At 44.0% G+C, this 24,868-nt stretch overlaps 1 protein-coding gene across 6 annotated transcripts in view; it reads right to left on the bottom strand.

Annotated features, from left to right (window-relative positions):
- LOC103032091 (ERC protein 2) overlaps positions 1-24,868 on the bottom strand; it is a 452,130-nt gene that overhangs the window by 364,061 nt on the left and 63,201 nt on the right. The gene's annotated exons all lie outside the window — the stretch shown is intronic.

The raw sequence follows: 24,868 nt of genomic DNA, 5'->3' as shown, positions 1-24,868 counted from the left end.
GCCAGTGCTTTGCAACCACCTATTAACTGCTTAGCAACCACTCTCTCTTTCTCACTCTCTCTTTCGCTCTCTACTTCTCTAATTCTCACTCTCTTTCCCACTCTCTCTCTATTTCTATATTTCTCACTCTTTCTTTTGCTCTCTACTTCTCTAAATCTCACTCTCTCTTTTGCTCTCTACTTCTCTATTTCTCACTCTCTTTTGCTCTCTACTCCTCTATTTCTCACTCTCTTTCTCACTCTCTCTCTACGTCTCTATTTCTCACTCTATTTCTCACTCTCTCTCTACTTCTCTATCTCACTCTCTCTTTCTCACTCTCTCTACGTCTCTATTTCTCACTCTCTCTCTACTTCTCTATCTCACTCTCTCTTTCTCACTCTCTCTCTACTTCTCTAATTCTCACTCTATCTTTCCCACTCTCTCTCTACTTCTCTATTTCTCACTCTTTCTTTTGCTCTCTACTTCTCTACTTCTCACTCTCTCGTTTGCTCTCTACTTCTCTGTCTCACTCTCTCTTTTGCTCTCTACTTCTCACTCTCTCTTTTGCTCTCTACTTCTCTATTTCTCACTCTCTCTCTACGTCTCTATTTCTCACTCTCTCTCTACTTCTCTATTTCTCACTCTCTCTTTCTCACTCTTTTCTACGTCTCTATTTCTCACTCTCTCTACTTCTCTATTTCTCACTCTTTTCCCACTCTCTCTCTACGTCTCTATTTCTCACTCTCTCTCTACGTCTCTATTTCTCACTCTCTCTCTCTACTTCTATATTTCTCACTCTCTCTACTTCTATATTTCTCACTCTCTCTTTCTCACTCTCTCTCTACTTCTCTATTTCTCACTCTCTCTTTCTCACTCTCTCTACTTTTCTATGTCTCTTTCTTTCTACTTTTCTATTTCTCTATTTCTCTCTTACTCTCTCTTTATTTCTCGCTCTTCTCTCTACTTCTCTTTCACTCTACTTTTCTGTCTTGCTTTCTCTTTCTATCTATCTCTCTACTACATCCTTTTTCTTTCTCTACTTCTTTATTTCTCGATCTCTCTTTTTCCCTAATTCTCTTTCTCTCGCTCAATATTTCTCTCTACTTGTCACTCTTTTTCTCACATTCTCGGGTGTTCTTTCTCTACTTCTCACACTGATTTTCTCTCTACTTCTCTATTTCAGGCTCTCCCTTTTTCTGTACTTCTACATTTAACACTCTTTCTTTTTATCTACTACTGCCTAGGAACCAGTTAGATACACCTTAGCAACCACCTGGAAAACATTAGCAACTGCCTAGCAACCACTTAGCAACCATGTGTAATACGTTAGCAACTGCCTAGCAACCAGATAGCAACACCTTAGCAACCACCTGGAAAACGTTAGCAACTGCCTAGCAACTGCTTAGCAACCACTTTAGAAATGGTAGCAACTGCCTAGCGACCAGTTAGATACACCTAGCAACACCTTAGCAACCACCCCAGATACCATAGCAACATCTTAGCAACCACCTAGCAACACCTTAGCAACCACCCAAGACACCATAGCAACACCTTAGCAACCGCCTAGCAACACCTTAGCAACCACCTAGCAACACCTTAGCAACCACCCCGGATACCATAGCAACACCTTAGCAACCACCTAGCAACACCTTAGCAACCACCCTGGATACCATAGCAACACCTTAGCAACCACCTAGCAAAACCTTAGCAACCACCTAGCAACACCCTAGCAACCACCTAGCAACACCTTAGCAACCACCTTGCAACCACCTAGCAACACCTTAGCAACCACCACGGATACCATAGCAACACCTTAGCAACCACCTAGCAACACCTTAGCAACCACCCTGGATACCAAATCAACACCTTAGCAACCACCTAGCAACACCCTAGCAACCACCTAGCAACCACCTAGCAACACCTTAGCAACCACCCTGGATACCATAGCAACACCTTAGCAACCACCTAGCAACACCTTAGCAACCACCCTGGATACCATAGCAACCGCCTAGCAACACCCTAGCAACCACCTAGCAACACCTTAGCAACCACCCTGGATACCATAGCAACACCTTAGCAACCACCTAGCAACACCTTAGCAACCAACCCGGATACCATAGCAACACCTTAGCAACCACCCCGGATCCCATAGCAACACCTTAGCAACCCTCTAGCAACCACCTAGCAACACCTTAGCAACCACCCCAGATACCATAGCAACACCTTAGCAACCACCTAGCAACACCTTAGCAACCACCCCAGATACCATAGCAACCAGTTAGCAACCACCTGGAAAATATTAGAAACTGCCTAATAACCACTTAAAAACCATTTGGAATACGTTAGGAATTGCCTAGCAACAAGTTAGCAACAGCTTAGCAACCACCTGGAATATGTTCGCAACTGCCTAGCAACCAATTAGCAAGCACTAAGCAACGATGTGGACTACATTAGCAACTGCCTAGCAACTACCTAGCAACCACTTAGCAACACTTTACTTTATAAGATAATTATAAGCTTTTCACCATGTTAGCCAAAACTTTTTGGACTTCAACATTTAGCCGAAAGTCAACAGCATAGCAACCACTCTTCACACGCTTTAGACAGAAATATCTTAGCAACCATTTTAACTATTCAACGTTATTTAACTATTTAACGTACTTTTCCAAGCCAACTTAAAGTTCGTTATCGAACTTTCCTTTTCTAGTTATTATTATTATTCTCGCCACGTTTTATAAACAACTACTCCTCCTAGAGCTTTCGAGCTAGAACCACGAAACTTCACACGATGGTAGAACTTATAGCCGCGGGGTGTGCTTGTGCTTTTTGGAACGATACATCGTACGATTTTCGTAAAAACTTCGTAAACGTACGCCCTTTTTTCCATAGACAATGAACTAGAAGAATTTTGAATGGCTGTGAGCGTCACAATTTTTGAGATACGAAGACGAAATTCGGATGGTCTATAGAACTTAGTGAGTTCTTTCCGAAAATATGCTTTACGAAACGATATGTCGTACGGATTTCGTACAAATGTCGTACGAAGTTGCCCCATAGAAATGAATGGGGGGCCCAGAGTTCCATCTCGCACACAAGCAGCTCTGCGCACGGAACCCCTTCTCTCCCCTGCTCCTCCAGTACTGTGAGTGTATGGAGGAGCTGCTGTATGGAGCAGCTATCAGTCAAAAGTTTGGACACCCCGGCACCCCAGTCAGGGCTTTGCAACCACCTATTAACTGCTTAGCAACCACCTTAGCAACCACCTGGAAAACTTTAGCAACTGCCTAGCAACCACTTAGCAACCACTTTAGAAATGATGGCAACTGCCTTGCAACACCTTAGCAACCACCTGGAAAATATTAGAAACTGCCTAGCAACCACGTAGCAACCATGTGGAATAAATTAGCAACTGCCTAGCAACCAGTTAGCAACCACCTGGAAAACGTTAGCAACTGCCTAGCAACTGCTTAGCAACCACTTTAGAAATGACAGCAACTGTCTAGCAACCACTTAGCAACCATGTGGAATATGTTGGCAACTGCCTAGCAACTACTTTAAATTGATAGCAACTGCCTAGCAACCAGTTAGCTGCTGCCTTAGCAACTGCCTTAGCAACCACCCGGAAAACGTTAGCAACTGCCTAGCAACCACTTAGCAACCACTTTAGAAATGATAACAACTGTCTAGCAACCACTTAGCAACCATGTGGAATACGTTAGCAACTGCCTAGCAACTACTTTAAAAATAATAGCAGCTGCCTAGCAACCAGTTAGCTACACCTTAGCAACCACCTGGAAAATGTTAGCAACTGCCTAGCAACCATTTAGCAACCACTTTAGAAATGATGGCAACTGCCTAGCAACCAGTTAGCAACACCTTAGCAACCACCTGGAAAACGTTAGCAACTGCCTAGCAACCACTTGGCAACTACTTAGCAACCATGTGGAATACGTTAGCAACTGCCTAGCAACCAGTTAGCTACACCTTAGCAACCACCTGGAAAAGGTTAGCAACTGCCTAGCAACCGCTTAGCAACCACTTTAGAAATGATAGCAAACTGTCTAGCAACCACTTAGCAACTATGTGGAATGTGTTGGCAACTGCCTAGCAACTACTTTAAAAATGATAGCAACTGCCTAGCAACCAGTTAGCTACACCTTAGCAACCACTTGGAAAACGTTAGCAACTGCCTAGCAACCACTTAGCAACCACTTTAGAAATGATAGCAACTGCCTAGCAACCAGTTAGCTACACCTTAGCAACCACTTGGAAAACGTTAGCAACTGCCTAGCAACCACTTAGCAACCACTTTAGAAATGATAGCAACTGCCTAGCAACCACTTAGCAACACCTTAGCAACCACTAGGAAAACGTTAGCAACTGCCTAGCAACCACTTAGCAACCACTTTAGAAATGATAGCAACTGCCTAGCAACCAGTTAGCTACACCTTAGCAACCACTTGGAAAACGTTAGCAACTGCCTAGCAACCACTTAGCAACCACTTTAGAAATGATAGCAACTGCCTAGCAACCACTTAGCAACACCTTAGCAACCACTAGGAAAACGTTAGCAACTGCCTAGCAACCACTTAGCAACACTTTAGCAACCACTAGGAAAACGTTAGTAACTGCCTTGCAACCACTTAGCAACCACTTTAGTAATGATAGCAACTGCCTAGCAACCACTTAGCAACACCTTAGCAACCACTAGGAAAACGTTAGCAACTGCTTAGCAACCACATAAGTAATGATAGCAACTGCCTAGCAACCACTTAGCAACACCTTAGCAACCACTAGGGAAACGTTAGAAACTGCCTAGCAAACACTTTAGAAATTATAGCAACTGCCTAGCAACCACTTAACAACATCTTAGCAACCACCTGGAAAATGTTAGCAACTGCCTAGCAACCACTTAGCAACCATGTGGAATATGTTAGCAACTGCCTAGCAACTGCTTAGCAACCACTTTAGAACCGATAGCAACTGCCTAGCAACCACTTAGCAACACCTTAGCAACCACTAGGAAAACGTTAGCAACTGCCTAGCAACCACTTAGCAACCACTTTAGTAATGATAGCAACTGCCTAGCAACCACTTAGCAACACCTTAGCAACCACTAGGAAAACGTTAGCAACTGCCTAGCAACCACTTTAGAAATGATAGCAACTGCCTAGCAACCACTTAGCAACACCTTAGCAACCACTAGGAAAACGTTAGCAACTGCCTAGCAACCACTTAGCAACCACTTTAGAAATGATAGCAACTGCCTAGCAACCAGTTAGCTACACCTTAGCAACCACTTGGAAAACGTTAGCAACTGCCTAGCAACCACTTAGCAACCACTTTAGAAATGATAGCAACTGCCTAGCAACCACTTAGCAACACCTTAGCAACCACTAGGAAAACGTTAGCAACTGCCTAGCAACCACTTAGCAACACTTTAGCAACCACTAGGAAAACGTTAGTAACTGCCTTGCAACCACTTAGCAACCACTTTAGTAATGATAGCAACTGCCTAGCAACCACTTAGCAACACCTTAGCAACCACTAGGAAAACGTTAGCAACTGCTTAGCAACCACATAAGTAATGATAGCAACTGCCTAGCAACCACTTAGCAACACCTTAGCAACCACTAGGGAAACGTTAGAAACTGCCTAGCAAACACTTTAGAAATTATAGCAACTGCCTAGCAACCACTTAACAACATCTTAGCAACCACCTGGAAAATGTTAGCAACTGCCTAGCAACCACTTAGCAACCATGTGGAATATGTTAGCAACTGCCTAGCAACTGCTTAGCAACCACTTTAGAACCGATAGCAACTGCCTAGCAACCACTTAGCAACACCTTAGCAACCACTAGGAAAACGTTAGCAACTGCCTAGCAACCACTTAGCAACCACTTTAGTAATGATAGCAACTGCCTAGCAACCACTTAGCAACACCTTAGCAACCACTAGGAAAACGTTAGCAACTGCCTAGCAACCACTTTAGAAATTATAGCAACTGCCTAGCAACCAGTTAGCTACACCTTAGCAACCACTTGGAAAACGTTAGCAACTGCCTATCAACCACTTAGCAACCACTTTAGAAATGATAGCAACTGCCTAGCAACCACTTAGCAACACCTTAGCAACCACTAGGAAAACGTTAGCAACTGCCTAGCAACCACTTAGCAACACCTTAGCAACCACTAGGAAAACGTTAGTAACTGCCTTGCAACCACTTAGCAACCACTTTAGTAATGATAGCAACTGCCTAGCAACCACTTAGCAACACCTTAGCAACCACTAGGCAAACGTTAGAAACTGCCTAGCAACCACTTTAGAAATTATAGCAACTGCCTAGCAACCACTTAACAACATCTTAGCAACCACCTGGAAAATGTTAGCAACTGCCTAGCAACCACTTAGCAACCATGTGGAATATGTTAGCAACTGCCTAGCAACTGCTTAGCAACCACTTTAGAACCGATAGCAACTGCCTAGCAACCACTTAGCAACACCTTAGCAACCACTAGGAAAACGTTAGCAACTGCCTAGCAACCACTTAGCAACCACTTTAGTAATGATAGCAACTGCCTAGCAACCACTTAGCAACACCTTAGCAACCACTAGGAAAACGTTAGCAACTGCCTAGCAACCACTTTAGAAATTATAGCAACTGCCTAGCAACCACTTTAGAAATTATAGCAACTGCCTAGCAACCACTTAACAACATCTTATCAGCCACCTGGAAAATGTTAGCAACTGCCTAGCAACCACTTGGCAACCATGTGGAATATGTTAGCAACTGCCTAGCAACTGCTTAGCAACCACTTTAGAAATGATAGCAACTGCCTAGCAACCAGTTAGCTATACTTTAGCCACCACTTGGAAAACGTTAGCAACTGCTTAGCAACCGTGTGGAATACGTTAGCAACTGCCTAGCAACTGCTTAGCAACACCTAAGCAACCACCTGGAAAACGTTAGCAACTGCCTAGCAAACGCTTAGCAACCACTTTAGTAATGATCACAACTACCTAGCAACCACTTAGCAACCATTTTAACTTTTCAACGTTATTAGCGTACTTTTCCAAGCCAACTTAAAGTTCGTTCACGAACTTTGCCTTTTCTAGTTATTATTATTATTATTATTCTCGCCACGTTTTATAAACAACTACTCCTCCTAGAGCTTTCGAGATAGAACCACGAAACTTCACACAATGGTAGAACTTATAGCCGCGGGGTGTGCTTGTGCTTTTTGGAGCGATACATCGTACGATTTTCGTAAAAACTTCGTAAACGTACGCCCTTTTTTCCATAGACAATGAACTAGAAGAATTTTGAATGGCTGTGAGCGTCACAATTTTTGAGATACGAAGACGAAATTCGGATAGTCTATAGAACTTAGTGAGTTCTTTCCGAAAATATGCTTTACGAAACGATATGTCGTACGGATTTCGTACAAATGTCGTACGAAGTTGCCCCATAGAAATGAATGGGGGGCCCAGAGTTCCATCTCGCACACAAGCAGCTCTGCGCACGGAACCCCTTCTCTCCCCTGCTCCTCCAGTACTGTGAGTGTATGGAGGAGCTGCTGTATGGAGCAGCTATCACTCAAAAGTTTGGACACCCCGGCACCCCAGCCAGGTTTTAGCAACCACCTATTAACTGCTTAGCAACCACCTTAGCAACCACCTGGAAAACTTTAGCAACTGCCTAGCAACCACTTAGCAACCACTTTAGAAATGATGGCAACTGCCTTGCAACACCTTAGCAACCACCTGGAAAATATTAGAAACTGCCTAGCAACCACGTAGCAACCATGTGGAATAAATTAGCAACTGCCTAGCAACCAGTTAGCAACCACCTGGAAAACGTTAGCAACTGCCTAGCAACTGCTTAGCAACCACTTTAGAAATGACAGCAACTGTCTAGCAACCACTTAGCAATCATTTGGAATATGTTGGCAACTGCCTAGCAACTACTTTAAATTGATAGCAACTGCCTAGCAACCAGTTAGCTGCTGCCTTAGCAACTGCCTTAGCAACCACCCGGAAAACGTTAGCAACTGCCTAGCAACCACTTAGCAACCACTTTAGAAATGATAGCAACTGTCTAGCAACCACTTAGCAACCATGTGGAATACGTTAGCAACTGCCTAGCAACTACTTTAAAAATAATAGCAGCTGCCTAGCAACCAGTTAGCTACACCTTAGCAACCACCTGGAAAATGTTAGCAACTGCCTAGCAACCATTTAGCAACCACTTTAGAAATGATGGCAACTGCCTAGCAACCAGTTAGCAACACCTTAGCAACCACCTGGAAAACGTTAGCAACTGCCTAGCAACCACTTGGCAACTACTTAGCAACCATGTGGAATACGTTAGCAACTGCCTAGCAACCAGTTAGCTACACCTTAGCAACCACCTGGAAAAGGTTAGCAACTGCCTAGCAACCGCTTAGCAACCACTTTAGAAATGATAGCAAACTGTCTAGCAACCACTTAGCAACTATGTGGAATGTGTTGGCAACTGCCTAGCAACTACTTTAAAAATGATAGCAACTGCCTAGCAACCAGTTAGCTACACCTTAGCAACCACTTGGAAAACGTTAGCAACTGCCTAGGAACCACTTAGCAACCACTTTAGAAATGATAGCAACTGCCTAGCAACCAGTTAGCTACACCTTAGCAACCACTTGGAAAACGTTAGCAACTGCCTAGCAACCACTTACCAACCACTTTAGAAATGATAGCAACTGCCTAGCAACCACTTAGCAACACCTTAGCAACCACTAGGAAAACGTTAGCAACTGCCTAGCAACCACTTAGCAACACCTTAGCAACCACTAGGAAAACGTTAGTAACTGCCTTGCAACCACTTAGCAACCACTTTAGTAATGATAGCAACTGCCTAGCAACCACTTAGCAACACCTTAGCAACCACTAGGAAAACGTTAGCAACTGCTTAGCAACCACATTAGTAATGATAGCAACTGCCTAGCAACCACTTAGCAACACCTTAGCAACCACTAGGGAAACGTTAGAAACTGCCTAGCAACCACTTTAGAAATTATAGCAACTGCCTAGCAACCACTTAGCAACACCTTAGCAACCACTAGGAAAACATTAGCAACTGCCTAGCAACTGCTTAGCAACCACTTTAGAACCGATAGCAACTGCCTAGCAACCACTTAGCAACACCTTAGCAACCACTAGGAAAACGTTAGCAACTGCCTAGCAACCACTTAGCAACCACTTTAGTAATGATAGCAACTGCCTAGCAACCACTTAGCAACACCTTAGCAACCACTAGGAAAACGTTAGCAACTGCCTAGCAACCACTTTAGAAATTATAGCAACTGCCTAGCAACCAGTTAGCTACACCTTAGCAACCACTTGGAAAATGTTAGCAACTGCCTAGCAACCACTTAGCAACCACTTTAGAAATTATAGCAACTGCCTAGCAACCACTTCGCAACACCTTAGCAACCACTAGGAAAACGTTAGCAACTGCCTAGCAACCACTTAGCAACACCTTAGCAACCACTAGGAAAACATTAGTAACTGCCTTGCAACCACTTAGCAACCACTTTAGTAATGATAGCAACTGGCTAGCAACCACTTAGCAACACCTTAGCAACCACTAGGGAAACGTTAGAAACTGCCTAGCAACCACTTTAGAAATTATAGCAACTGCCTAGCAACCACTTAACAACATCTTAGCAACCACCTGGAAAATGTTAGCAACTGCCTAGCAACCACTTAGCAACCATGTGGAATATGTTAGCAACTGCCTAGCAACTGCTTAGCAACCACTTTAGAACCGATAGCAACTGCCTAGCAACCACTTAGCAACACCTTAGCAACCACTAGGAAAACATTAGCAACTGCCTAGCAACCACTTAGCAACCACTTTAGTAATGATAGCAACTGCCTAGCAACCACTTAGCAACACCTTAGCAACCACTAGGAAAACGTTAGCAACTGCCTAGCAACCACTTTAGAAATTATAGCAACTGCCTAGCAACCACTTTAGAAATTATAGCAACTGCCTAGCAACCACTTAACAACATCTCATCAGCCACCTGGAAAATGTTAGCAACTGCCTAGCAACCACTTAGCAACCATGTGGAATATGTTAGCAACTGCCTAGCAACTGCTTAGCAACCACTTTAGAAATGATAGCAACTGCCTAGCAACCAGTTAGCTATACTTTAGCCACCACTTGGAAAACGTTAGCAACTCCTTAGCAACCGTGTGGAATACGTTAGCAACTGCCTAGCAACTGCTTAGCAACACCTAAGCAACCACCTGGAAAACGTTAGCAACTGCCTAGCAAACGCTTAGCAACCACTTTAGTAATGATCACAACTACCTAGCAACCACTTAGCAACCATTTTAACTTTTCAACGTTATTAGCGTACTTTTCCAAGCCAACTTAAAGTTCGTTCACGAACTTTGCCTTTTCTAGTTATTATTATTATTCTTACGCCTTTTTTTCTGTACGCTACTCCTCCTAGAGCTTTCAACGTAGAATCACGAAACTTTCACGGATAGTAGGACCTATGCCAACTTAGCGTGCTTGTGCTTTTTGGAGCGATTTATCGTACGGTTTTCGTAAAAACTTCGTAAACGTACGCATTTTTTCCCCATAGGAATGAATGGGGCGAAATTTTAAACGTCCGTAACCGCCACAATTTTTGAGATATGAAGACCAAATTTGGCGAGCTTATAGATCTTACCGAGATCTTTAAATTAATAGCAGGTTGCGAAGCGATACGACGTACGGTTTTCGTACAATTTTCGTACGAAGTTTTCCCATAGAAATGAATGGGGGGCCCAGAGTTCCATCTCGCACACGAGCAGCTCTGCGCACGGAACCCCTTCTCTCCCCTGCTCCTCCAGTACTGTGAGTGTATGGAGGAGCTGCTGTATGGAGCAGCTATCAGTCAAAAGTTTGGACACCCCGGCACCCCAGCCAGGGCTTTGCAACCACCTATTAACTGCTTAGCAACCACTCTCTCTTTCTCACTCTCTCTTTCGCTCTCTACTTCTCTAATTCTCACTCTCTCTTTTGCTCTCTACTTCTCTATTTCTCACTCTCTTTCTCACTCTCTCTCTACGTCTCTATTTCTCAATCTATTTCTCACTCTCTCTCTACGTCTCTATTTCTCACTCTCTTTCTCACTCTCTCTCTACGTCTATTTCTCACTCTATTTCTCACTCTCTCTCTACTTCTCTATCTCACTCTCTCTTTCTCACTCTCTCTCTACGTCTCTATTTCTCACTCTCTCTCTCTACTTCTATATTTCTCACTCTCTCTACTTCTATATTTCTCACTTTCTTTTTCACTCTCTCTCTACGTCTCTATTTCTCACTCTCTCTCTACTTCTCTATTTCTCACTCTCTTTCTCACTCTCTCTCTACGTCTCTATTTCTCACTCTCTCTACTTCTCTATTTCTCACTCTCTCTTTCTCACTCTCTCTCTACTTCTCTATTTCTCACTCTCTCTCTGCTTCTCTATTTCTCACTCTCTTTTGCTCTCTTCTTCTCTATTTCTCACTCTCTCTTTCTCACTCTCTCTCTACTTCTCTATTTCTCACTCTCTCTACTTTTCTATGTCTCTTTCTTTCTACTTTTCTATTTCTCTATTTCTCTCTTACTCTTTATTTCTCGCTCTTCTCTCTACTTCTCTTTCACTCTACTTTTCTGTCTTGCTTTCTCTTTCTATCTATCTCTCTACTACATCCTCTTTCTTTCTCTACTTCTTTATTTCTCGATCTCTCTTTTTCCCTAATTCTCTTTCTCTCGCTCAATATTTCTCTCTACTTGTCACTCTTTTTCTCACATTCTCGGGTGTTCTTTCTCTACTTCTCACGCTGATTTTCTCTCTACTTCTCTATTTCAGGCTCTCCCTTTTTCTGTACTTCTACATTTAACACTCTTTCTTTTTATCTACTACTGCCTAGCAACCAGTTAGATACACCTTAGCAACCACCTGGAAAACATTAGCAACTGCCTAGCAACCACTTAGCAACCATGTGTAATACGTTAGCAACTGCCTAGCAACCAGATAGCAACACCTTAGCAACCACCTGGAAAACGTTAGCAACTGCTTAGCAACCACTTTAGAAATGGTAGCAACTGCCTAGCGACCAGTCAGATACACCTAGCAACACCTTAGCAACCACCCCAGATACCATAGCAACATCTTAGCAACCACCTAGCAACACCTTAGCAACCACCACAGACACCATAGCAACACCTTAGCAACCGCCTAGCAACCACCTAGCAACACCTTAGCAACCACCCCGGATACCATAGCAACACCTTAGCAACCACCTAGCAACACCTTAGCAACCACCCTGGATACCATAGCAACACCTTAGCAACCACCTAGCAAAACCTTAGCAACCACCTAGCAACACCCTAGCAACCACCTAGCAACACCTTAGCAACCACCTTGCAACCACCTAGCAACACCTTAGCAACCACCCCGGATACCATAGCAACACCTTAGCAACCACCTAGCAACACCTTAGCAACCACCTAGCAACACCTTAGCAACCACCCTGGATACCATAGCAACACCTTAGCAACCACCTAGCAACACCTTAGCAACCACCTAGCAACACCCTAGCAACCACCTAGCAACCACCTAGCAACACCTTTGCAACCACCCTGGATACCATAGCAACACCCTAGCAACCACCTAGCAACCACCTAGCAACACCTTAGCAACCACCCTGGATACCATAGCAACACCTTAGCAACCACCTAGCAACACCTTAGCAACCACCCTGGATACCATAGCAACACCTTAGCAACCACCTAGCAACACCTTAGCAACCACTTAGCAACACCGTAGCAACCACCCCGGATACCATAGCAACACCTAAGCAACCGCCTAGCAACCACCTAGCAACACCTTAGCAACCACCCCGGATACCATTGCAACACCTTAGCAACCACCTAGCAACACCTTAGCAACCACCTAGCAACACCTTAGCAACCACCTAGAAACTCCTTAGCAACCACCCAGGATACCATAGCAACACCTTAGCGACTGCCTAGCAACCACCTAGCAACACCTTAGCAACCACCCAGGATACCATAGCAACACCTTAGCAACCACCTAGCAACACCTTAGCAACCACCCTGGATACCATAGCAACACCATAGCAGCCACCTTGCAACACCTTAGCAACCACCCAGGATACCATAGCAACACCTTAGCAACCACCTAGCAACACCTTAGCAACCACCCCGGATACCATAGCAACACCTTAGCAACCACCTAGCAACACCTTAGCAACCACCCTGGATACCATAGCAACCGCCTAGCAACACCCTAGCAACCACCTAGCAACACCTTAGCAACCACCCTGGATACCATAGCAACACCTTAGCAACCACCTAGCAACACCTTAGCAACCAACCCGGATACCATAGCAACACCTTAGCAACCACCCCGGATCCCATAGCAACACCTTAGCAACCACCTAGCAACCCTCTAGCAACCACCTAGCAACACCTTAGCAACCACCCCAGATACCATAGCAACACCTTAGCAACCACCTAGCAACACCTTAGCAACCACCCCAGATACCATAGCAACCAGTTAGCAACCACCTGGAAAATATTAGAAACTGCCTAATAACCACTTAAAAACCATTTGGAATACGTTAGGAATTGCCTAGCAACAAGTTAGCAACAGCTTAGCAACCACCTGGAATATGTTCGCAACTGCCTAGCAAACAATTAGCAAGCACTAAGCAACGATGTGGACTACATTAGCAACTGCCTAGCAACTACCTAGCAACCACTTAGCAACACTTTACTTTATAAGATAATTATAAGCTTTTCACCATGTTAGCCAAAACTTTTTGGACTTCAACATTTAGCCGAAAGTCAACAGCATAGCAACCACTCTTCACACGCTTTAGACAGAAATATCTTAGCAACCATTTTAACTATTCAACGTTATTTAACTATTTAACGTACTTTTCCAAGCCAACTTAAAGTTCGTTATCGAACTTTCCTTTTCTAGTTATTATTATTATTCTTACGCCTTTTTTTCTGTACGCTACTCCTCCTAGAGCTTTCAACGTAGAATCACGAAACTTTCACGGATCGTAGGACCTATGCCAACTTAGCGTGCTTGTGCTTTTTGGAGCGATTTATCGTACGGTTTTCGTAAAAACTTCGTAAACGTACGCATTTTTTCCCCATAGGAATGAATGGGGCGAAATTTTAAACGTCCGTAACCGCCACAATTTTTGAGATACGAAGACCAAATTTGGCGAGCTTATAGATCTTACCGAGATCTTTAAATTAATAGCAGGTTGCGAAGCGATACGACGTACGGTTTTCGTACAATTTTCGTACAAAGTTTTCCCATAGAAATGAATGGGGGGCCCAGAGTTCCATCTCGCACACGAGCAGCTCTGCGCACGGAACCCCTTCTCTCCCCTGCTCCTCCAGTACTGTGAGTGTATGGAGGAGCTGCTGTATGGAGCAGCTATCAGTCAAAAGTTTGGACACCCCGGCACCCCAGCCAGGGTTTAGCAACCACCTATTAACTGCTTAGCAACCACTCTCTCTTTCTCACTCTCTCTTTCGCTCTCTACTTCTCTAATTCTCACTCTCTTTCCCACTCTCTCTCTATTTCTATATTTCTCACTCTTTCTTTTGCTCTCTACTTCTCTACTTCTCACTCTCTCTTTTGCTCTCTACTTCTCTATTTCTCACTCTCTTTTGCTCTCTACTCCTCTATTTCTCACTCTCTTTCTCACTCTCTCTCTACGTCTCTATTTCTCACTCTATTTCTCACTCTCTCTCTACTTCTCTATCTCACTCTCTCTTTCTCACTCTCTCTACGTCTCTATTTCTCACTCTCTCTCTACTTCTCTATCTCACTCTCTCTTTCTCACTCTCTCTCTACTTCTCTAATTCTCACTCTATCTTTCCCACTCTCTCTCTACTTCTCTATTTCTCACTCTTTCTTTTGCTCTCTACTTCTCTACTTCTCACTCTCTCGTTTGCTCTCTACTTCTCTGTCTCACTCTCTCTTTTGCTCTCTACTTCTCACTCTCTCTTTTGCTCTCTACTTCTCTATTTCTCACTCTCTCTCTACGTCTCTATTTCTCACTCTCTCTCTACTTCTCTATTTCTCACTCTCTCTTTCTCACTCTTTTCTACGTCTCTATTTCTCACTCTCTCTACTTCTCTATTTCTCACTCTTTCTCACTCTCTCTCTACGTCTCTATTTCTCACTCTCTCTCTACATCTCTATTTCTCACTCTCTCTCTCTACTTCTATATTTCTCACTCTCTCTACTTCTATATTTCTCACTCTCTTTTTCACTCTCTCTCTACGTCTCTATTTCTCTTTATTTCTCACTCTCTCTACTTCTATATTTCTCACTCTCTTTTTCACTCTCTCTCTACGTCTCTATTTCTCACTCTCTCTCTACGTCTCTATTTCTCACTCTCTCTACTTCTCTATTTCTCACTCTCTCTTTCTCACTCTCTCTCTACTTCTCTATTTCTCACTCTCTCTTTCTCACTCTCTCTACTTTTCTATGTCTCTTTCTTTCTACTTTTCTATTTCTCTATTTCTCTCTTACTCTCTCTTTATTTCTCGCTCTTCTCTCTACTTCTCTTTCACTCTACTTTTCTGTCTTGCTTTCTCTTTCTATCTATCTCTCTACTACATCCTTTTTCTTTCTCTACTTCTTTATTTCTCGATCTCTCTTTTTCCCTAATTCTCTTTCTCTCGCTCAATATTTCTCTCTACTTGTCACTCTTTTTCTCACATTCTCGGGTGTTCTTTCTCTACTTCTCACGCTGATTTTCTCTCTACTTCTCTATTTCAGGCTCTCCCTTTTTCTGTACTTCTACATTTAACACTCTTTCTTTTTATCTACTACTGCCTAGGAACCAGTTAGATACACCTTAGCAACCACCTGGAAAACATTAGCAACTGCCTAGCAACCACTTAGCAACCATGTGTAATACGTTAGCAACTGCCTAGCAACCAGATAGCAACACCTTAGCAACCACCTGGAAAACGTTAGCAACTGCCTAGCAACTGCTTAGCAACCACTTTAGAAATGGTAGCAACTGCCTAGCGACCAGTTAGATACACCTAGCAACACCTTAGCAACCACCCCAGATACCATAGCAACATCTTAGCAACCACCTAGCAACACCTTAGCAACCACCCTAGACACCATAGCAACACCTTAGCAACCGCCTAGCAACACCTTAGCAACCACCTTGCAACCACCTAGCAACACCTTAGCAACCACCCCGGATACCATAGCAACACCTTAGCAACCACCTAGCAACACCTTAGCAACCACCTAGCAACACCTTAGCAACCACCCTGGATACCATAGCAACACCTTAGCAACCACCTAGCAACACCCTAGCAACCACCTAGCAACCACCTAGCAACACCTTAGCAACCACCCTGGATACCATAGCAACACCTTAGCAACCACCTAGAAACACCTTAGCAACCACCTAGAAACACCTTAGCAACCACCCAGGATACCATAGCAACACCTTAGCAACCACCTAGCAACACCTTAGCAACCACCCTGGATACCATAGCAACACCTTAGCAACCACCTAGCAACACCTTAGCAACCACACCATAGCATCCACCCCGGATACCATAGCAACACTTAAGCAACCGCCTAGCAACCACCTAGCAACACCTTAGCAACCACCCCGGATACCATAGCAACACCTTAGCAACCACCTAGCAACACCTTAGCAACCACCTAGAAACACCTTAGCAACCACCCAGGATACCATAGCAACACCTTAGCAACTGCCTAGCAACCACCTAGCAACACCTTAGCAACCACCCAGGATACCATAGCAACACCTTAGCAACCACCTAGCAACACCTTAGCAACCACCCCGGATACCATAGCAACACCTTAGCAACCACCTAGCAACACCTTAGCAACCACCCTGGATACCATAGCAACACCTTAGCAACCACCTAGCAAAACCTTAGCAACCACCTAGCAACACCCTAGCAACCACCTAGCAACACCTTAGCAACCACCTTGCAACCACCTAGCAACACCTTAGCAACCACCCCGGATACCATAGCAACACCTTAGCAACCACCCTGGATACCAAATCAACACCTTAGCAACCACCTAGCAACACCCTAGCAACCACCTAGCAACCACCTAGCAACACCTTAGCAACCACCCTGGATACCATAGCAACACCTTAGCAACCACCTAGCAACACCTTAGCAACCACCCCGGATACCATAGCAACACCATAGCAACCACCTAGCAACACCTTAGCAACCACCTAGCAACACCTTAGCAACCACCCTGGATACCATAGCAACCGCCTAGCAACACCCTAGCAACCACCTAGCAACACCTTAGCAACCACCCTGGATACCATAGCAACACCTTAGCAACCACCTAGCAACACCTTAGCAACCAACCCGGATACCATAGCAACACCTTAGCAACCACCCCGGATCCCATAGCAACACCTTAGCAACCACCTAGCAACCCTCTAGCAACCACCTAGCAACACCTTAGCAACCACCCCAGATACCATAGCAACACCTTAGCAACCACCTAGCAACACCTTAGCAACCACCCCAGATACCATAGCAACCAGTTAGCAACCACCTGGAAAATATTAGAATAATAACCACTTAAAAACCATTTGGAATACGTTAGGAATTGCCTAGCAACAAGTTAGCAACAGCTTAGCAACCACCTGGAATATGTTCGCAACTGCCTAGCAACCAATTAGCAAGCACTAAGCAACGATGTGGACTACATTAGCAACTGCCTAGCAACTACCTAGCAACCACTTAGCAACACTTTACTTTATAAGATAATTATAAGCTTTATAAGCTATAAACTTTTTGGACTTCAACATTTAGCCGAAAGTCAACAGCATAGCAACCACTCTTCACACGCTTTAGACAGAAATATCTTAGCAACCATTTTAACTATTCAACGTTATTTAACTATTTAACGTACTTTTCCAAGCCAACTTAAAGTTCGTTATCGAACTTTCCTTTTCTAGTTATTATTATTATTCTCGCCACGTTTTATAAACAACTACTCCTCCTAGAGCTTTCGAGCTAGAACCACGAAACTTCACACAATGGTAGAACTTATAGCCGCGGGGTGTGCTTGTGCTTTTTGGAGCGATACATCGTACGATTTTCGTAAAAACTTCGTAAACGTACGCCCTTTTTTCCATAGACAATGAACTAGAAGAATTTTGAATGGCTGTGAGCGTCACAATTTTTGAGATACGAAGACGAAATTCGGATGGTCTATAGAACTTAGTGAGTTCTTTCCAGAAATATGCTTTACGAAACGATACGTCGTACGGATTTCGTACAAATGTCGTACGAAGTTGCCCCATAGAAATGAATGGGGGGCCCAGAGTTCCATCTCGCACACCAGCAGCTCTGCGCACGGAACCCCTTCTCTCCCCTGCTCCTCCAGTACTGTGAGTGTATGGAGGAGCTGCTGTATGGAGCAGCTATCAGTCAAAAGTTTGGACACCCCGGCACCCCAGTCAGGGCTTTGCAACCACCTATTAACTAATTAGCAACCACCTTAGCAACCACCTGGAAAACTTTAGCAACTGCCTAGCAACCACTTAGCAACCACTTTAGAAATGATGGCAACTGCCTTGCAACACCTTAGCAACCACCTGGAAAATATTAGAAACTGCCTAGCAACCACGTAGCAACCATGTGGAATAAATTAGCAACTGCCTAGCAACCAGTTAGCAACCACCTGGAAAACGTTAGCAACTGCCTAGCAACTGCTTAGCAACCACTTTAGAAATGACAGCAACTGTCTAGCAACCACTTAGCAACCATTTGGAATATGTTGGCAACTGCCTAGCAACTACTTTAAATTGATAGCAACTGCCTAGCAACCAGTTAGCTGCTGCCTTAGCAACTGTCTTAGCAACCACCCGGAAAACGTTAGCAACTGCCTAGCAACCACTTAGCAACCACTTTAGAAATGATAGCAACTGTCTAGCAACCACTTAGCAACCATGTGGAGTACGTTAGCAACTGCCTAGCAACTACTTTAAAAATAATAGCAGCTGCCTAGCAACCAGTTAGCTACACCTTAGCAACCACCTGGAAAATGTTAGCAACTGCCTAGCAACCATTTAGCAACCACTTTAGAAATGATGGCAACTGCCTAGCAACCAGTTAGCAACACCTTAGCAACCACCTGGAAAACGTTAGCAACTGCCTAGCAACCACTTGGCAACTACTTAGCAACCATGTGGAATACGTTAGCAACTGCCTAGCAACCAGTTAGCTACACCTTAGCAACCACCTGGAAAAGGTTAGCAACTGCCTAGCAACCGCTTAGCAACCACTTTAGAAATGATAGCAAACTGTCTAGCAACCACTTAGCAACTATGTGGAATGTGTTGGCAACTGCCTAGCAACTACTTTAAAAATGATAGCAACTGCCTAGCAACCAGTTAGCTACACCTTAGCAACCACTTGGAAAACGTTAGCAACTGCCTAGCAACCACTTAGCAACCACTTTAGAAATGATAGCAACTGCCTAGCAACCACTTAACAACACCTTAGCAACCACTAGGAAAACGTTAGCAACTGCCTAGCAACCACTTAGCAACACCTTAGCAACCACTAGGAAAACGTTAGTAACTGCCTTGCAACCACTTAGCAACCACTTTAGTAATGATAGCAACTGCCTAGCAACCACTTAGCAACACCTTAGCAACCACTAGGAAAACGTTAGCAACTGCTTAGCAACCACATTAGTAATGATAGCAACTGCCTAGCAACCACTTAGCAACACCTTAGCAACCACTAGGGAAACGTTAGAAACTGCCTAGCAACCACTTTAGAAATTATAGCAACTGCCTAGCAACCACTTAGCAACCATGTGGAATATGTTAGCAACTGCCTAGCAACTGCTTAGCATTCACTTTAGAACCGATAGCAACTGCCTAGCAACCACTTAGCAACACCTTAGCAACCACTAGGAAAACGTTAGCAACTGCCTAGCAACCACTTAGCAACCACTTTAGTAATGATAGCAACTGCCTAGCAACCACTTAGCAACACCTTAGCAACCACTAGGAAAATGTTAGCAACTGCCTAGCAACCACTTTAGAAATTATAGCAACTGCCTAGCAACCACTTCGCAACACCTTAGCAACCACTAGGAAAACGTTAGCAACTGCCTAGCAACCACTTAGCAACACCTTAGCAACCACTAGGAAAACGTTAGTAACTGCCTCGCAACCACTTAGCAACCACTTTAGTAATGATAGCAACTGCCTAGCAACCACTTAGCAACACCTTAGCAACCACTAGGAAAACGTTAGCAACTGCTTAGCAACCACATTAGTAATGATAGCAACTGCCTAGCAACCACTTAGCAACACCTTAGCAACCACTAGGGAAACGTTAGAAACTGCCTAGCAACCACTTTAGAAATTATAGCAACTGCCTAGCAACCACTTAGCAACCATGTGGAATATGTTAGCAACTGCCTAGCAACTGCTTAGCAACCACTTTAGAACCGATAGCAACTGCCTAGCAACCACTTAGCAACACCTTAGCAACCACTAGGAAAACGTTAGCAACTGCCTAGCAACCACTTTAGTAATGATAGCAACTGCCTAGCAACCACTTAGCAACACCTTAGCAACCACTAGGAAAACGTTAGCAACTGCCTAGCAACCACTTTAGAAATTATAGCAACTGCCTAGCAACCACTTTAGAAATTATAGCAACTGCCTAGCAACCACTTAACAACATCTTATCAGCCACCTGGAAAATGTTATCAACTGCCTAGCAACCACTTAGCAACCATGTGGAATATGTTAGCAACTGCCTAGCAACTGCTTAGCAACCACTTTAGAAATGATAGCAACTGCCTAGCAACCAGTTAGCTATACTTTAGCCACCACTTGGAAAACGTTAGCAACTGCTTAGCAACCATGTGGAATACGTTAGCAACTGCCTAGCAACTGCTTAGCAACACCTAAGCAACCACCTGGAAAACGTTAGCAACTGCCTAGCAAACGCTTAGCAACCACTTTAGTAATGATCACAACTACCTAGCAACCACTTAGCAACCATTTTAACTTTTCAACGTTATTAGCGTACTTTTCCAAGCCAACTTAAAGTTCGTTCACGAACTTTGCCTTTTCTAGTTATTATTATTAAGTTGGCTTGGAAAAGCCAACTTCTTGTTCTTCGTAATCTTATTATTATTATTATTATTATTATTATTATTATTCTTACGCCTTTTTTTCTGTACGCTACTCCTCCTAGAGCTTTCAACGTAGAATCACGAAACTTTCACGGATCGTAGGACCTATGCCAACTTAGCGTGCTTGTGCTTTTTGGAGCGATTTATCGTACGGTTTTCGTAAAAACTTCGTAAACGTACGCATTTTTTCCCCATAGGAATGAATGGGGCGAAATTTTAAACGTCCGTAACCGCCACAATTTTTGAGATACGAAAACCAAATTTGGCGAGCTTATAGATCTTACCGAGATCTTTAAATTAATAGCAGGTTGCGAAGCGATACGACGTACGGTTTTCGTACAATTTTCGTACGAAGTTTTCCCATAGAAATGAATGGGGGGCCCAGAGTTCCATCTCGCACACGAGTAGCTCTGCGCACGGAACCCCTTCTCTCCCCTGCTCCTCCAGTACTGTGAGTGTATGGAGGAGCTGCTGTATGGAGCAGCTATCAGTCAAAAGTTTGGACACCCCGGCACCCCAGCCAGGGTTTAGCAACCACCTATTAACTGCTTAGCAACCACTCTCTCTTTCTCACTCTCTCTTTCGCTCTCTACTTCTCTAATTCTCACTCTCTTTCCCACTCTCTCTCTATTTCTATATTTCTCACTCTTTCTTTTGCTCTCTACTTCTCTATTTCTCACTCTCTTTTGCTCTCTACTCCTCTATTTCTCACTCTCTTTCTCACTCTCTCTCTACGTCTCTATTTCTCACTCTATTTCTCACTCTCTCTCTACTTCTCTATCTCACTCTCTCTTTCTCACTCTCTCTACGTCTCTATTTCTCACTCTCTCTCTACTTCTCTATCTCACTCTCTCTTTCTCACTCTCTCTCTACTTCTCTAATTCTCACTCTATCTTTCCCACTCTCTCTCTACTTCTCTATTTCTCACTCTTTCTTTTGCTCTCTACTTCTCTACTTCTCACTCTCTCGTTTGCTCTCTACTTCTCTGTCTCACTCTCTCTTTTGCTCTCTACTTCTCACTCTCTCTTTTGCTCTCTACTTCTCTATTTCTCACTCTCTCTCTACGTCTCTATTTCTCACTCTCTCTCTACTTCTCTATTTCTCACTCTCTCTTTCTCACTCTTTTCTACGTCTCTATTTCTCACTCTCTCTACTTCTCTATTTCTCACTCTTTCTCACTCTCTCTCTACGTCTCTATTTCTCACTCTCTCTCTACATCTCTATTTCTCACTCTCTCTCTCTACTTCTATATTTCTCACTCTCTCTACTTCTATATTTCTCACTCTCTTTTTCACTCTCTCTCTACGTCTCTATTTCTCTTTATTTCTCACTCTCTCTACTTCTATATTTCTCACTCTCTTTTTCACTCTCTCTCTACGTCTCTATTTCTCACTCTCTCTCTACGTCTCTATTTCTCACTCTCTCTACTTCTCTATTTCTCACTCTCTCTTTCTCACTCTCTCTCTACTTCTCTATTTCTCACTCTCTCTTTCTCACTCTCTCTACTTTTCTATGTCTCTTTCTTTCTACTTTTCTATTTCTCTATTTCTCTCTTACTCTCTCTTTATTTCTCGCTCTTCTCTCTACTTCTCTTTCACTCTACTTTTCTGTCTTGCTTTCTCTTTCTATCTATCTCTCTACTACATCCTTTTTCTTTCTCTACTTCTTTATTTCTCGATCTCTCTTTTTCCCTAATTCTCTTTCTCTCGCTCAATATTTCTCTCTACTTGTCACTCTTTTTCTCACATTCTCGGGTGTTCTTTCTCTACTTCTCACGCTGATTTTCTCTCTACTTCTCTATTTCAGGCTCTCCCTTTTTCTGTACTTCTACATTTAACACTCTTTCTTTTTATCTACTACTGCCTAGGAACCAGTTAGATACACCTTAGCAACCACCTGGAAAACATTAGCAACTGCCTAGCAACCACTTAGCAACCATGTGTAATACGTTAGCAACTGCCTAGCAACCAGATAGCAACACCTTAGCAACCACCTGGAAAACGTTAGCAACTGCCTAGCAACTGCTTAGCAACCACTTTAGAAATGGTAGCAACTGCCTAGCGACCAGTTAGATACACCTAGCAACACCTTAGCAACCACCCCAGATACCATAGCAACATCTTAGCAACCACCTAGCAACACCTTAGCAACCACCCTAGACACCATAGCAACACCTTAGCAACCGCCTAGCAACACCTTAGCAACCACCTTGCAACCACCTAGCAACACCTTAGCAACCACCCCGGATACCATAGCAACACCTTAGCAACCACCTAGCAACACCTTAGCAACCACCTAGCAACACCTTAGCAACCACCCTGGATACCATAGCAACACCTTAGCAACCACCTAGCAACACCCTAGCAACCACCTAGCAACCACCTAGCAACACCTTAGCAACCACCCTGGATACCATAGCAACACCTTAGCAACCACCTAGAAACACCTTAGCAACCACCTAGAAACACCTTAGCAACCACCCAGGATACCATAGCAACACCTTAGCAACCACCTAGCAACACCTTAGCAACCACCCTGGATACCATAGCAACACCTTAGCAACCACCTAGCAACACCTTAGCAACCACACCATAGCATCCACCCCGGATACCATAGCAACACTTAAGCAACCGCCTAGCAACCACCTAGCAACACCTTAGCAACCACCCCGGATACCATAGCAACACCTTAGCAACCACCTAGCAACACCTTAGCAACCACCTAGAAACACCTTAGCAACCACCCAGGATACCATAGCAACACCTTAGCAACTGCCTAGCAACCACCTAGCAACACCTTAGCAACCACCCAGGATACCATAGCAACACCTTAGCAACCACCTAGCAACACCTTAGCAACCACCCCGGATACCATAGCAACACCTTAGCAACCACCTAGCAACACCTTAGCAACCACCCTGGATACCATAGCAACACCTTAGCAACCACCTAGCAAAACCTTAGCAACCACCTAGCAACACCCTAGCAACCACCTAGCAACACCTTAGCAACCACCTTGCAACCACCTAGCAACACCTTAGCAACCACCCCGGATACCATAGCAACACCTTAGCAACCACCCTGGATACCAAATCAACACCTTAGCAACCACCTAGCAACACCCTAGCAACCACCTAGCAACCACCTAGCAACACCTTAGCAACCACCCTGGATACCATAGCAACACCTTAGCAACCACCTAGCAACACCTTAGCAACCACCCCGGATACCATAGCAACACCATAGCAACCACCTAGCAACACCTTAGCAACCACCTAGCAACACCTTAGCAACCACCCTGGATACCATAGCAACCGCCTAGCAACACCCTAGCAACCACCTAGCAACACCTTAGCAACCACCCTGGATACCATAGCAACACCTTAGCAACCACCTAGCAACACCTTAGCAACCAACCCGGATACCATAGCAACACCTTAGCAACCACCCCGGATCCCATAGCAACACCTTAGCAACCACCTAGCAACCCTCTAGCAACCACCTAGCAACACCTTAGCAACCACCCCAGATACCATAGCAACACCTTAGCAACCACCTAGCAACACCTTAGCAACCACCCCAGATACCATAGCAACCAGTTAGCAAC

Source organism: Astyanax mexicanus, chromosome 12 (assembly GCF_023375975.1).
Source record: "Astyanax mexicanus isolate ESR-SI-001 chromosome 12, AstMex3_surface, whole genome shotgun sequence".
NCBI classification, from domain to species: Eukaryota; Metazoa; Chordata; class Actinopteri; order Characiformes; family Acestrorhamphidae; genus Astyanax; species Astyanax mexicanus.
The sequence above is the reverse complement of the archived record's forward strand: the minus strand, read 5'-3'. Positions and strand labels throughout refer to the sequence as shown.